Source organism: Musa acuminata, chromosome BXJ1-3 (genome assembly GCF_036884655.1).
Source record: "Musa acuminata AAA Group cultivar baxijiao chromosome BXJ1-3, Cavendish_Baxijiao_AAA, whole genome shotgun sequence".
NCBI lineage: Eukaryota > Viridiplantae > Streptophyta > Magnoliopsida > Zingiberales > Musaceae > Musa > Musa acuminata.
This window is the reverse complement of record NC_088329.1, coordinates 8,935,729-8,950,797: the sequence shown is the minus strand read 5'-3', so window position 1 is coordinate 8,950,797 and position 15,069 is coordinate 8,935,729.

Here is a 15,069-nt window from a genome sequence, read left to right as displayed (position 1 = left end):
AGAATAAAAGGATGAAAAATGAGAAAGAAACTAATACAGTTGCTACTGAAGGTGATATCATTATTGTTTGTGATGACGGTTGTGTCAGTCTTGCAACCCAGGACAGTAACTGAGTAATTGACTCTGGTGCTTCATTTCATGTTACTTCTCATGGTGATTTCTTCAAATCTTACACTGTTGGTGGTAATGTCAGAATAAGAAATAGTGGTATATCTAAAATTATGGATATTGGAGATATTTGCTTGGAGACCAGTATTTGGAGTAAATTGATACTTAAAGATGTCAGATATGTTCCAAATATTCGTCTTAACTTGATATCTACAAGCAAACTTGATGATGAGAGATTTACACACTATTTTGGTGAAAGCAAATGGAAACTCACTAAAGATTCTCTAATTGTGGCGAGAGGAAAGAAGTTTAACTCTTTTTATGTCATGGAAGCTAAGCTACACAAAAGAGAGATTAATACAATTCAGAAGGGTGAAAGTATAGATTTTTGGCACAAGAGACTTGGTCATATCAGCGAGAAGAGACTTTAAACTTTTACTAGAAAACAGTTCTTACCAGAGTTGCAAGGTACTTCTCTTAAATTTTGTGATCATTGCTTAGTTAGAAAAACATATAGAGTTGTCTTTCATACATATCCATCATCTAGAAGATCAGATGTTATTAATTTGATTCATAATGATGTATGTACTATGCAAACTAGAACTCTTGGATATACTCTTTATTTTGTTGCTTTCATTGATGACCATTCTAGAAAAGTGTGGGTTTTTCCTTTGAAATCTAAAGACCAAGTACTCGATGTTTTCAAAAAATTTTATGTCAATGTTGAAAGAGAAACTGGAAGAAAGCTAAAGTGTGTTCGAGCAGATAATGGTGGCGAGTATAAGGGTTCTTTTGAGAATTATTGCAAGTTCCATGACATCAGGCTTGAGAAAATAGTTCTTAAAACTCCTCAACAGAACGGTGTGACAGAAAGGATGAATAAAACTATTGAAGAAATGATTAGGTGTATGTTTTTCCACGCCAAGTTACCTAAGTCATTTTGGGGGGAGGCTATGAGAACTATTATTGACCTGATAAATCTTTTTTCATCAGTTCCTCTGAAAGATGATATTCCAAAGAGAGTATGGAAATGAAAAGATATATCTTATAATCACTTAAGAGTCTTTTAGTATAAAGCATTTGTTCATATTCCCAAAGATGAGAGGTCCAAACTTGATAATAAGGCAAAAGCATATATCTTCTTAGGATATGGTCATGAAGAGTTTGAGTACAGATAATGAGATCCAATAAACAAGAAGATTATTAGAAACAGAGATGTTGTGTTTCTTGAAGACCAGTTATTTGATGATGGTGATAATGTTGAGAAGTCAAAAACCTCTATTTATATTCCTTGGAGTTTGAGTCCAGTTCTTTCACCTATAGTTCATGATAATCATGGGGGAGATGAACAAAAGATTATGGTGAGAATGCTAGTGATGATACTCCTACAGTTGATGATGTTGAATCAACTGAATAAGTACCTCCACCACCAATTGAGATTCTATTGAGACATCTATCTACCAGATATCATCCACATGAGTATGTTATGCTTACTAACGGGGAGAGAGCTGGAAACTTACTAAGAAACTATTCTACATGAGAATAAGAATGAGTGGGTTAAAACCATGCAATAAGAAATGAGATCCTTGCTTGAGAACCACATATATGACTTGGTAAAATTACCTAAAGAGAAGAAAGTTCTCAAGAATAAATGGATTTACAAATTCAAAACTGAAAATAATAGCTCACAACAAAGATACAATACATGACTAGTTGTGAAAGGATTCAGTCAGAAGAAATGTATTGACTTTGAAGAGATATTTTCTCCTATGGTGAAAATGACCTCTATCCGAGCTATTCTTGGTTTGGTTGCCCGCTTGAATTTAGAAGTTGAACAACTTGATGTGAAAATAATATTTTTTCATGGTGACTTAGAAGAAAAAAATTACATGGAGCAACCAGAAGGTTTCAAAATCAAGGAAAAAGAAAATCTAATGTGCAAGCTTAAGAAAAGCTTATATAGACTCAAACAAGCACCTAAACACTAGTATAAGAAGTTTGATTCCTTTATGATGAGCTAAGGATACAATAGAACCACATCTGATCATTATGTGTTTATGAAGAAATTTTTAGATGATGATTTCATTATTCTCCTACTTGTTGATGACATGCTGATTGTTGGTCATAATGCTAGTAAAATTAAAAAAACTTAAAAAAGAGCTAAGTCTTTTGTCATGAAAGACTTGGGATCGGTGAAATAAATACTTGGCATGAAGATTCTTCGTGATAAAAAGAAAATAAAGATTTGGCTATTTGAGGAGACTTACATTGAAAATATTCTTGAAAGATTCAACATGAGTAAAGCCAAAGCAGTTTGTTCTCCACTTGCAGGTCATTTCAAGCTTAGTTCGAAATAATATCCTACAAATGAGAAAGAAAAGAAGAAATGTCCAGAGTGTTTTACTCATCTGCAGTAAGTAGTTTGATGTATGCTACGATTTGTACTATACCAGATATAGCTTATGCAATTGGAGTTGTTAATCGATTTCTCTCTAATCCTAATAAGGAACATTAGACAGCAATGAAATTAATATTAAAATATCTAAGAGATACTTCCAAGTTATGTTTATGTTTTGATAGTGATTAACCTATGCTAGAAGGGTACACAAATGCAAACATGACAGGTGATACTGATTCCAATAAGTCCACTTCGGGATTCTTGATGACATTTGCAGGGAGAGCAATCTTTTGGTAGTCTAAGTTATAGAATTATATTGCTCTATCAACCATAGAAGTAGAATATATAGTAATTACTGAAGCTTGCAAGGAAACTTTGTGGATGAAAAAGTTTCTACAAGAATTGAACTTGAAACAGGAATGATATACTATTTACTATGACAATTAAAGTGTCATTCATCTCTCCAAGAATTAAATATATTATTTTAAATCCAAACATATTGATATGAGATATCACTGGATTCGTGATGTGCTTGAGATGAAAGAATTACAATTGGAAAAGGTGCATACCAATAAGAATGGATCAGATATATTGATAAAATCTTTACCTAAGGAAAAGCTTAAAGCATGTAGACAAAGAGTAGGCTTAGTACATCTCACTATATGAGTTAGAGGGGGAGAATTGTTGGGTCCAGCCCATATGTGGGCTTGACCGAACAATTAGGTCTTTGAGCCCAAATCAATAATTAAAAATAAAATTAAAAGAAAAAGATACACTCGGTTAAGGACAGCGAAGGTTGTTTGGTGTGCGATAAAATAAATAGAGAAAGAGGAAAGAGAAAATTAGGATTTTGAGATTTTCTGCTTGACGGTCAACGGCCAAACATTATTAGTTTTGGCCCAAATTATATATGAAGAATCCTTACAACAAGCTCTACAATTCTAACGGTGAGATCCATTAATGTGATGATGATATGCTATTATTAAGTTAAGATATGTGGTCTTGATGTTATTATGATCTTCTTGTTATTTTAGAAAAGACTTATTGTGAACATGTTATCATTATTAGTGATAGTGGAAGTTTGAAGTGGCCTGTAGTTTTTCCCGCATTGGATTTTTCATGTTAAAATTTAGTCTCACTTTGTAATTGATTTATTGTTCTGCTGTTTATATTGTTCTGGTTAATATGTGTTTTTGATATCAAGTTAGTATTTTGATGAAGAACTCATTTTGATACACAAAGAGGAAAAAAAAATATTCCGCTGCAACATATTTTTTCGAATATATATATATATATGTATATATATGCATATGCATATGTATATATATACATTATATATGTGTATATATATATATATGTATATGTATATATATGTATGTATATGTATATGTATATATATACATATACATATATATATATACATATACATATATATATTGTATTGATACAAAACGGGGTGTACATAAGCATGCTGAGATTCCAAAGTATGATGAACATCAATAGGGAGTGCCTCAAGATTCTTTCATAGTAAAAAGGATTCTTTCGATGGTTGCTTCTGATAAGAATTATTCATTGAAGTTTGTTAACGTTGATTTGTTGGCTAAAAATTATAAGCAAATCCCTGGGGGTTAAGGTTTTTCTCAATTTAAGACTTATCTTGGTCCAATCAACATTGACGATTTAAAATGATACCGAGGATAATGCAAAATGAATTTCGAAAGAAAACCGATGATACGAAAGGAATAAAGGAATAAACTCACGATAAAATTTTAATAAGATCGAAAAAAGCTCACCTCCAAGTTTAAAATCACAAAGAGATATAGAAAGATCACCACCCTAAGGATAATAAACAAGAATACAAAACTAAAAACAAAAGACTCACTACTCAAGGATGCATCTAAGATATATAAAATTTAAGAGAATACTCCAAAAGAGCTTATGTGAATATCATCCGTTTCTAAAGTTGTCTAACACCAAACTAAGTGCTAGTGTATGAAACAACCCTTCATGCATAGGAAATTTTAAAATTAAGTGTTTTACGACAGGTAACTAATTTCTTTAATATATATTTTGGTCATGAAGAAAAGTATCTTAAAACAACTTTAACTTTATCCAAAGAATATGCTTATCTGTCATATTTGAATAGGTTAAGTTGAAAACTATGAGATAACATTCATGTGTAAGAACAAGATCCATATGAACAGATTATAGTAAATTAAACAGATAATTTATCTACAGTAAAAAAATTCTTAACGATTGCTTCTCATGAGAATTATTGCACTGGAGTTTGTTAACGTTGATTTGTTGGCTAAAAATTATAAGCAAGTCCCTCCCCTTTTGTGGAGTTGACGTTTCCCTCGACTTAAAGACTTACCTTAGTCCAATCTCGAGGATTCAACAACGAGGAAAGGTGCTCCTCTCTGGCATTCCGCCATAATTTGTACCAAGGTTTCTTGGCAAATCACACATTACACATTTGAGCTCTTCTTTCCCCTTACTGTTGCTCCTTTCAATTAGGTTAATCTTCAAATAATCTGCCTACAAATAATCTTGAAACTGAAGGTGTAATCTCTCAGTAGTTTTAAAAGATCAAGGCTACCAAGAAGCTCACCTATCAAGTTGGTGCTACGAGAAAATGAAATTGACGAAGATAATAGAGAATGCCATATGCCAAAAACAAGAAAAATGTCCCATAGTTTTAAGCCAAGGAAAGTGATGTTGGAACCGTCTAACGCTTACAATTTATTACTAACATGCTGCGGTGCACGATCAGTGCTCCTTCGCCCTTTCGCCGTCGATGTGTCGGCGGTTCGTCGTAACAGAGCCATGCCAATCGACAATGCCAATGCAGCGGCGGCGGCAACCCTCACCAACGAGTGCAGCCCAACCCTTTCTTCCCCGACCTCCTCCTTCGTCTCCATCGACCTCGTCGTTGTTTCATGGATTCTTCGCTTAACGTTTCTCCTTCCCCATTTCTCAGATGCCTTGGGGTGGTAGGTCCGCATCAGCGTGGGCGGCCGGCGACCGGCGACAGGCACGACTTCTTGTCATCCGCTTGTGTGGCCGCCCCCCATATCTCACCCTTGTCCCGCCCCTTTTTTCAAAAGGGGTGCTTTTTTATCTTTGTTGATCATGGCCCTCCCACCCGCAACCAGCCACACCTTTGCCGCCCCCATCCCCTCCCCTAGTTGCATGCGATTTCATGCATCGGCTGACGGGCAACATCGATGGCCCTTCCACGCCCGCACCGGTCTTATCGACAGCCCCCGATGAGTGTGTGAGGGCGAATTGTCACGGACAAACTTCTAAACAGGATGTTTGATGTAATGCTTATGTATGTCCGTGTCTTTTGGTATGTTCATGCTTTGTACAGCATGTAGAGGGACGACCGAAGGCTTAATAGTCCCATTTCAGTTTGGTTGGTGGCCGCTTTAGGCTTGTAAATAAAGGTTGTGTCATGTGGACACATGTGAGAGATTTTTGATCTATAATGGACTATTTTACCCCTTTGTTGTGCAACTGTTCAGAGCTTGTAAAGTCTGTTTGTAATTTGCATTGTCTATGAAGTGTTTTTCAGAGATGTTTGCTTGTGGATCCCGATTAAGGCGTTCTCTCTAGCCCGTTCTCTCTTTTGTTGGTCCTAAGGGACAATGGGAGTCTACGGGGAGGCTGACCTTTGCGGACGGACACGCAAGGGTACCGCACGACTTAGGCAAAACCAGCTAAGTCCGTGTCATATGGTATCAGAGCGGGACAAGCACTCATAGAAACACTTGACATGCAAACGTGGGGGACCTAGCGGGGCTGCGTTGAGGGCAGTCAGCACACGCGCGACCGTTTGAGGGAAAACAGGCATGGAGATGTAGGGAAAAGAGTCGCTCAGAGGAGCGGGCATCTGACATTGGCATTCAGAGGAATGGCCAACCCTTCGCGCAAGAGGCACCACGAGAACAGGCAAGCTTGGAAGAATGCGGAGCGCACAAAGGTTGAGATGGCTGAGTTTGAGCTACGGCTCAACGTTGACAACTTTACTTGATGGTGCTCAAGGCAAGCGAGGCGCTTGGCAAAGGACGAGACCATGCAAAGTGGAATGAGTTGCTCAGCGACCGAAAGAGTTGTGCAAAGCTCACAGAGGTGAGGGGAATTGCTAACTCGAAGAATTCGGTACTCATGCATGAGCTTGTATGCGGACGATGGATTGTTCGTGGCCATCCCAAGGCGGTCGAGACTCGGCGCCATGGAGCATTGAAACTTTCTCTTCGGCATGCGAAGGATACGTCCGGAGGAGGCTGAAGTGTGCAACGAGTTCAGCATGTTGCTAGGCCTGGAGGGGTGCAGCGGTGGCTGTATTGACGTGGAGGCGCAATCTAGCAAGTGCGTTTGCAAGAAGCAGAACAATGCACAGTTTGTTCAGCAGATCGGAGTAGTCCAAGGGGATGGTGGTCTCCGAAACGAAGAGAGATGTTGCTCCAACGGGACAGTTATCCAGGAGGGATAAGTCTCGGCACTCCAGAGGGAGAATCATGTGAGACGAACTTCACATGTTGAGGAGGAGAACCTCACAAACAACAGCTCCACGAAGCTCAATGGACCGAGCAAGCAGCGAGGAGTTGTCGCATGATCTCGCTCGAGAGAATGCATTGGTGGATGCATTGCGAGATCAAGTGGGGGAGCGACCTAAAGCAACTTAAATGAAGGCACACTTGGAGTCGATGTAGAGATCGGACTCAAGGGAGGGCTGACCCGTGGAATGGTGGGCGCGAGGGCCACTATCGACTCAATGCAAAAACTAGGAGCGGAGCAACTTGGGTGTAAGTTGGCGAAGTACCCAAGCCGCATGAAGGGAGCCAGCAGAGAAGTTGGAACATGGAGCAGAGGCACAGTGCTTTCCTTAGACAGAGGTCAAGGACATGAACGCTTGTAGAGGCAAGAGCAGGATCATGTTGTTCCATGAGTCCTTCATTCTGACGGAGTGGACTCATCTTGCATGGTGCCAAAGATGAAGGGAGCTTCTGAACACATGCACCTTATCTCGGAGAAACATTTGAAGGAGGAACTAAGGCGACTCAATTTGCGGAGGCGAAGTTGGGTATAGAAGGCCTTAGCACGGGGCAAGAGGACGCAGAGGCGGGTACTCTTGAAGAATATGCCACAGTGTTGCCATTCAAGTTGCCATGAAGGAAGCGGTGCGCAGCGGAGATTGTGCTGGTAGGGGCAGAGGCCCAAGACCCAGACAATGGTGCACAAATTACAGTGAAGTCGGTGGACTTCGGGAGCTACTAGGTGACGGACTGTCCTAGAGCGGTGCTTCATCTTGGTGTGACCCAAGAGTGGGTGGATGAAGGTCGATTGCCAAAGGAGCGAACAAAATCGAAGGTGGAAGAGACCCTGTGATGTATTGGCAGAGGCCACACATGGAGGGTTCATAATTCGAGTTTATTCCACAAGGATCAGAATGCAATGGAGATGTCACCAGGAGGCGACATGGTGCAGCGGATCGTGGTGGAACAGTTCGTGGCAATGCGATACACACGACTGAGTCCCGGGAGGGACTGGATCATATGGAGGTATGATCGGGAGTTACTGGAAGCTCCACTTCGGTGAACAACACGATGGCAAGAAGGGCTATGAATTCAAGGAGTGAAGGCCATGGTACCGCAGAGGCGGGTCTTCCGGGCGTGCATCGAATTTTGCATCGGATGAAAACCTTGGTCATCAGCATATGGGGGCTGTGTTCCACTAAGGGAAAAGTTCGAATGCAAGTACCAGTGAGTTCCATGGGGGGGACTTGATCATGCAGAGGTATGATCGAAGCAGCTGGAGAGTTGGACTGCTCCAGAGCTCATATTCGCTTAAGGGAGCCCGACAAGTCAGAGGACAAGGTCGAGTAAGCGAACGTTGCTACCAAGGAAGCTAAGGAGAACAGAATCGGTGCAGACCCTTTAATGCGATGGCAGAGGCCATGCATGGGAGTTGCAGTCTGTCTTTCCATCGACCAAACAGACTGCTTGGAGAACACAGAGGTGTTGAAGCAGGAGGTCGAAAGGGGCGAGGAAGCGACGACGAGTCCAGCGGGACTTAGCTACCCAAAATCAAGCATCAGTCAGAATGGAGGTGGACTCAGAGGAGTGCCACAGAGACATATCTACTGATCGTGAAGAAAAGGGATACAGATGCGAGGAGACGGATAATAGGACCATGGGCAGGGCAGCGCCATGGTACCGCAGAGGCGGGACTTCCGTGCAAGTCATTGATCCCTTGCTCTCATGGAGGGAGAGCGCTTGGTCGTGAAAGGGGCCGAGGAGGTGGAGCATGCAGAGGCAATCTCCAAGTACCGAGACAAGGCTGAAGGGCAGAGGCCAAGAAACTTCGTAAGACCGGTGTCAACAAGTTTCTCATCAAGATAGCCGTAAGTGAAGGACTTCGGGTCATGCAAGAGTGCACGACCAAGGAACGAAGCAAGCAGTACGCGGTGCTGTACCTTTGCTACTCAGTGGAGTAGGCGGCAGGGTTGATGGAGAAGACGGTACAATCCCATAGGCGACCTTATCTATCAGAGAATTACTCCAAGTTGGGGTGAAAACTTCCTGCATTCCAAAAGTTCAATGGCATTGAGAAGGTGAATCACAGTAACTAACTCAACGCAAGGAGTGCAAACACTTCAAGTGCTTCAGAAGTGTGAGCAAAGAGCAGGCGAAGGCCAGTAACCAGCTCGATGCATAAAGTACAACCTCGAGGAGGCGGGCGAAGTCAAGTAACCTTTGCCTTCTCAACTCTTAAGAGAATGGGCGAAACCGAGTACCCCAATTCTCTTATCTATCCAGCAGAGAAGCTCTGCACAAGTTCAAAGACCCTTCGAAGATAACAGAAGACAATAGTTGTCAAATCCTCACCAACGGTGATCAGTGCTACTGAGAGTAGATTGTCCGCTTCATTTCCCAACGAAATGCCAATCGAAAGCGGAAGTGATGCGAACCTACTTGGATGTGACAACTAACTAAAAGAAGAGTCAATGAGCAGATTTTGTGGAGGAAGGACCCAAAACTTCAGAAGTTTACGAGAAGATGCTCGTTAAAGCTCCAATAAGCATCCACCCAGTTCGAGCAGCATGTGGAATTTATGAGAGACTGGCGCAGTAAGGATGGTCTTTTCCTTCATCTGGGAGATCCGCAGGAATCAATGAGGATCAACACAACTCAGCCAACCCCACACCAGAGTCAGAGTCATTGGCGAGTTGAAGCAGCATGGCGGATCAAAGGTTCGACTACTCAGAAACAGCAACAGAGAGCAGTTGGGAGCCAGGAGGCGCATTGCAGCTGGAGCAGAAGATTGAAGACTCAGCAAAGGCGAAGAGTTGCAGTGTTCATAAAGGCTTCGACGAGGACGTCGAAGGAATAAGTGGGGGAGAATGTCATGGACAAACTTCTAAACAAGGTGTTCGATGTAATGCTTATACATGTCCGTGTCGTTTGGCATGTTCATGCCTTGTATAGCAGGTAGAGGGGCGGCCGAAGGCTTAATAGTCCCATGTTAGTTGGGTTGGTGGCCTCTTTAGGCTTGTAAATAAAGGTTGTGTCATGTGGACACGTTCGAGAGCTTTTCGGTCTGTAATGGACCATTTTACCCTTTGTTGTGCCACTATTCAGAGCTTGTAAAGTCTGTTTGTAATTTGCATTGTCTATGAAGTGTTTTTCGGAGTGTTTGCTTGTGGATCCCGATTGAGGCGTTCTCTCTAGCCCGTTCTCTCTTTTGTTGGTCCTAAGGGACAATGGGAGTCTACGGGGAGGCTGACCTTTGCGGACGGACATGCAAGAGTGCCGCACGACTTAGGCAAAACCAGCTAAGTCCGTGTCAATGGGGGATGTGACTTCGGTATAGTGTCGGGCGTTGAACAATCTTTCTCAAGTTCGCACGTTACCTTGACGGGAACTTGTTGTCGTGCCCGGCACCCGGTGAGCAGTTGTTAGTGGACTTGTAGCTGTTCGTTCAACCTTCTAAAGTCCTTGTTTTCCTCCTCTCCCTCTTTTCTCTTATGCACGCAAGGTGCTCGCTGAATTGCTTATAAAGCTTCCCCTATCGCGAGACTTCGGGACTTGTCCGTCGCTCGTTCTTTAAACTAATCAACTTTCTCTTCTACAGGTCCTTTGGGATCTGAGTGAGGTTGCAACTTGGCTGACTCTTTCGGACGCTTATCGCAAGGGCGCTTCACGACTTGGCAATCCAAGCTAAGTTCGCGTCTTGGCCGCAAGGGTGTATCATGGCTTAGGTTGTAATATCCCCCATTTTTAAAAATTTAGTAAAAGGTTTGTTTGTAAAAATAAGGATTATTTAATAAGACCTAAGAGTAAATATTAGAAGTTTGATATAATATCATTTAATATAAAATAATTATTAAATAATCCTTATTTTTACAAACAAACCTTTTACTAAATTTTTAAAAATGGGGGATGTTACATAGGTAATTCTAGCTAAGCCCGTGACATTGTGGTATCAGAGCGGGCAAGCAATTCGAGCGAGCAGCGAAGGAACTTCGTAATTTCGTCATGACAAAGAATCGTTGCGAATCAAGCAAGACGGGGCAAGCCGGACCCTTGCCCCAAGCAGTCCCAGGTGGGCTGCAAGTGCATACTCGCTCTTATGCTGTTGGAGTCGCTCAGGAGGAGCACGACAACGAACATGATGAGTGAGAAGTTGGCTACTCTCCGCGAGCGGAGGAGGCGCAATTTGGAGCACCAACCGGGAGGAAGAGCCATAATGAGAGACTCACAATGGCGGAAACCCGCTTGGATGTTCTTGAAGCGAGCTTGGAGGAACTCTACCATGGCCAACGAAGGCTTGTTGGGGTAGAGAGCTCGCAAGAAGAAGCGGAGTTACAGATCGATAAGGTGGAGGCCCTAATCGACCGATTGTCAAATGACACCAAAGACTCCGTACTACACCTGCAGGAAGTCGTGGCAGAACTCACTTCCAAGGTGACCATGCTCACGAGGGCACTGAATGCGGGAGGAAGCAACACCTGCGTTGCACCAGCATAAAACTTGAGAGCACCCGAGCCGCATTGTTATAGAGATACCCGAGATGCCAAAGAGCGCGAGAATTTCCTGTTCGACATGAAACAATACTTTCGAGCTATGAGGTCTGATTCTGAAGAAACCAAAGTTTCTATAGCAACCATGTATCTGAACGGAGATGCAAAACTTTGGTGGCCAACCTATTGGGAGGAGATCCGAAAAGGTCGGTGTCGAGTTAACACATGGGAGAACTTGAAGCGGGAGTTGAGAACTCAGTTCCTACCGGAGAACACAGAGTTCGTCCCAAGAAGGAAGTTGAGACAACTCCGCCAAAATACTTCCATTCGAGACTACTTGAAGCAATTTTCTGCGCTAATGTTGGACATACAGAACATGTCCGAGAAGGATAAGCTGTTCAACTTCCTCGATGGTTTGAAGCCATGGGCTTAACAAGAGCTACATCGAAGGAATGTTGTCGATGTGATCAGGGCAATTGCTGTCGCAGAAAGGCTCACCGACTTTGTTTCCTTTGAAGACCTCCAAAATATTCTCGAGGGAAGGAGCTCGAGGGCGAACAAAGGAAGAAGAGTTCCCACAAAGGGCCAAGCCCTGAAACCTGGCGGATGCTTCTTGTGCGGAGGGCCGTACATGGTGAGAGAGTGCCCACAAAAACAGGCACTCAATGCTTTAACAGTTTCCATCCATCCCCCCCGATCGGACAAGGACAAAGCTGTCGCTCTTAGTTCGAGTAGTTATGAATCCAGCAGCGACGGTGAGGAGTCGCAAGGACCCCAGATGGGAGCAATGCGTTTGTTGAACACCATGCGGGGTCAAGGGGGGGAGAACACGAAGACAAGGCTACAAAAAGCAGGAAGTTGCGAGCTGATGTACGTAGACATAAAGCTCAATGGCCAAACGACCCGTGCAATGGTGGACACGAGCACTACCCACAACTTTATCACCGATCGAGAAGCAAAGCGACTTGGGCTAATCTTGGAGAAGAGCCCAAGTCGAATGAAGGCGGTGAACTCGGAGGCCAAGCGAATCTCCGGGTTGGTAAAGGTAGTTCCCATCAAGATCGGAACATGGAGCGGGAGCATAAATATGATAGCGGTGCCACTGGATGACTTCTAAGTGATTCTTGAAATGGAATTCATGCACGCGACGAAGTTGGTGCCAATGTCGTTCCTAAACTCCCTATGTATGATGGGAGGGGACGACCCCTATGTGGTTCCCGTCTCTCGGAAAGGAACCAGGGAACCTCAACATATATCGGCATTACAACTGAAGAAAGGGGTACGAAAAGGCGAACTAACATTCGTGGCTTCTATGAAGCTAGAGCCACTCGACGAGAAGGCCATTCATGAACCTACTGTGGTGGCGAACGTCCCGAAGGAGTTCATGGATATTATGCCACCCGAGTTGCCGAAGACTCTACCGCCACGCAGAGGCGTGGATCACCACATCGAGCTGAAGCCAGGAGTGAAGCTTCTAGCGAGACCACCCTACCGCATGCCCCCTCCAGAGTTGGCAGAGCTCAGAAAGCAGTTAGGTGAACTGCTAAGCGGTGGTCTCATCCGCAGTTCTAAAGCACTATTTAGAGCTCCAGTTCTCTTCCAGAAGAAACAAGATAGGCCGAGCCCTCAATAAAGTGACGGTGAAGAACAAGTATCCCATCCTGTTCATCGCGGACTTGTTCAACCAATTGGGCAAAGCCAAGTATTTCTCAAAACTCGACCTTCGGTCGGGGTATTGGCAGGTGCGCATTGCTGAAGGCGACGAAGCGAAGACTACCTATGTGCCCAGGTATGGAGCGTTTAAGTTCTTAGTGATGCCTTTCGGCTTAACCAATGCTCCAGCCACGTTCTGCACTCTCATGAACCAGCTATTCAAAGAGTATTTGGATAAGTTCGTGGTCGTCTACTTGGACGATATCGTCGTCTACAGTCAAAAGCTCGAGGAGCATGTCAAGCACCTTCGGACAATTTTCAAGGTTCTTAGGGAGAACACTTTGTTCGTGAAAAGGGAGAAATGCTACTTTGCTCAAACGGAGATCTCATTCTTGGGGTATCGAATTGGTGATGGCTCCATTTAGATGGACAAATCGAAGGTGCAAGCGGTTGCGGAATGGCGAACCCCAAAGAAGGTGCCAGAGTTGAGATCCTTCCTTGGTTTCATCAACTACTATCGATGCTTCAGAGCGGGGTATTCGAAGCGTGCAACTCCACTAACAAAATTGCTGAAGGAGCAGCCTTGTAGGTGGTCTGATAAATGTGAAATTGCATTCCAAGATCTGAAGGCTGCTGTGTTGGAAGAATCAGTGCTCAAATTGCCGGACTATGGGGAGCCCTTCGAAGTCCATACAAATGCTTCCGACTTCGTTCTTGGGGGAGTACTCATGCAGGAGGGTCATCCAATGGCCTACGAGAGCCGCAAACTCAATGAGACCGAGCGACGGTATCCGGTGCACGAGAAGGAGATGACAGCGGTGATCCACTATCTACGAGTTTGGCAACACTACCTTATTGGATCGCGATTTGTGCTAAGGATAGATAACATCGCTTTGAGCTATTTCCAAACTCAAAAGAAACTCTCCCCAAAGCAAGCACGATGGTAGGACTTCCTAGTTGAGTTTGATATGACAATGGAGTACAAACCCGGAAAGGCAAATGTCGTGGCCGATGCATTGAGTCGGAAAGTGGAGCGTGTGAATGCCGTACAATTAGAGGGCAAAGGCCAAGCAAGTCAGTTATACTCCAACTTCCTTTCTAGGATCAGGGATGGTCTATACAGTGATCTCCAGGCAGTAACCCTGATGCAGCTCATTAAAGAAGGCAATACACGACGGTTTTGGGTCCAGGAGGGACTCGTTTACACCAAAGAGAATATGGTTTATGTTCCTTGAGTGGACAATCTAAGGCGTGAACTCTTAAGAGAGTGTCACGATTCCCTTTGGGCGGGACACCCAGGCATTCACGGAACCTTGGCTCTCGTGGAGAGGGCCTTCTACTGGCCGAAGATGGAGGCTGATGTGGAGGAATATGTTCGAACGTGCCTCACTTGCCAACAAGACAAGGTGGAGTAGCGGAAGCCGATGGGACTTTTGGAGCCGTTGCCCATACCAGAAGGCCGTGAGAGAGCATTTCCTTAGATTTCATATCAAGCTTGCCAGTAGTAGGGAGACTCAGATCGATACTCGTGGTGGTCGATCGATTTTCAAAGTATGCAACTTTCATTGCTGCTCCCCTACACTGTTCAACAGAGGAGGCGACCAAGCGGATGATGAAAGATGTGGTGAAGTATTGGGGAGTCCCGCACAATATTATCAGTGATCGAGACGCTCGGTTCCTGGGATGATTCTGGACCGAGCTATTCAAATTGTTGGGGTCGAAGTTATACTTCTCCACAACCCTCCACCCATAGACGGATGGCCAGACAGAAAGGATAAACTCGCTCTTAGAGCAATATCTTCGGCACTACGTGAGTGCCAACCAATAAGATTGGGTGAAGTTGTTGGACATTGCCCAATTCTCCTACAACTTGCAGCGGAGC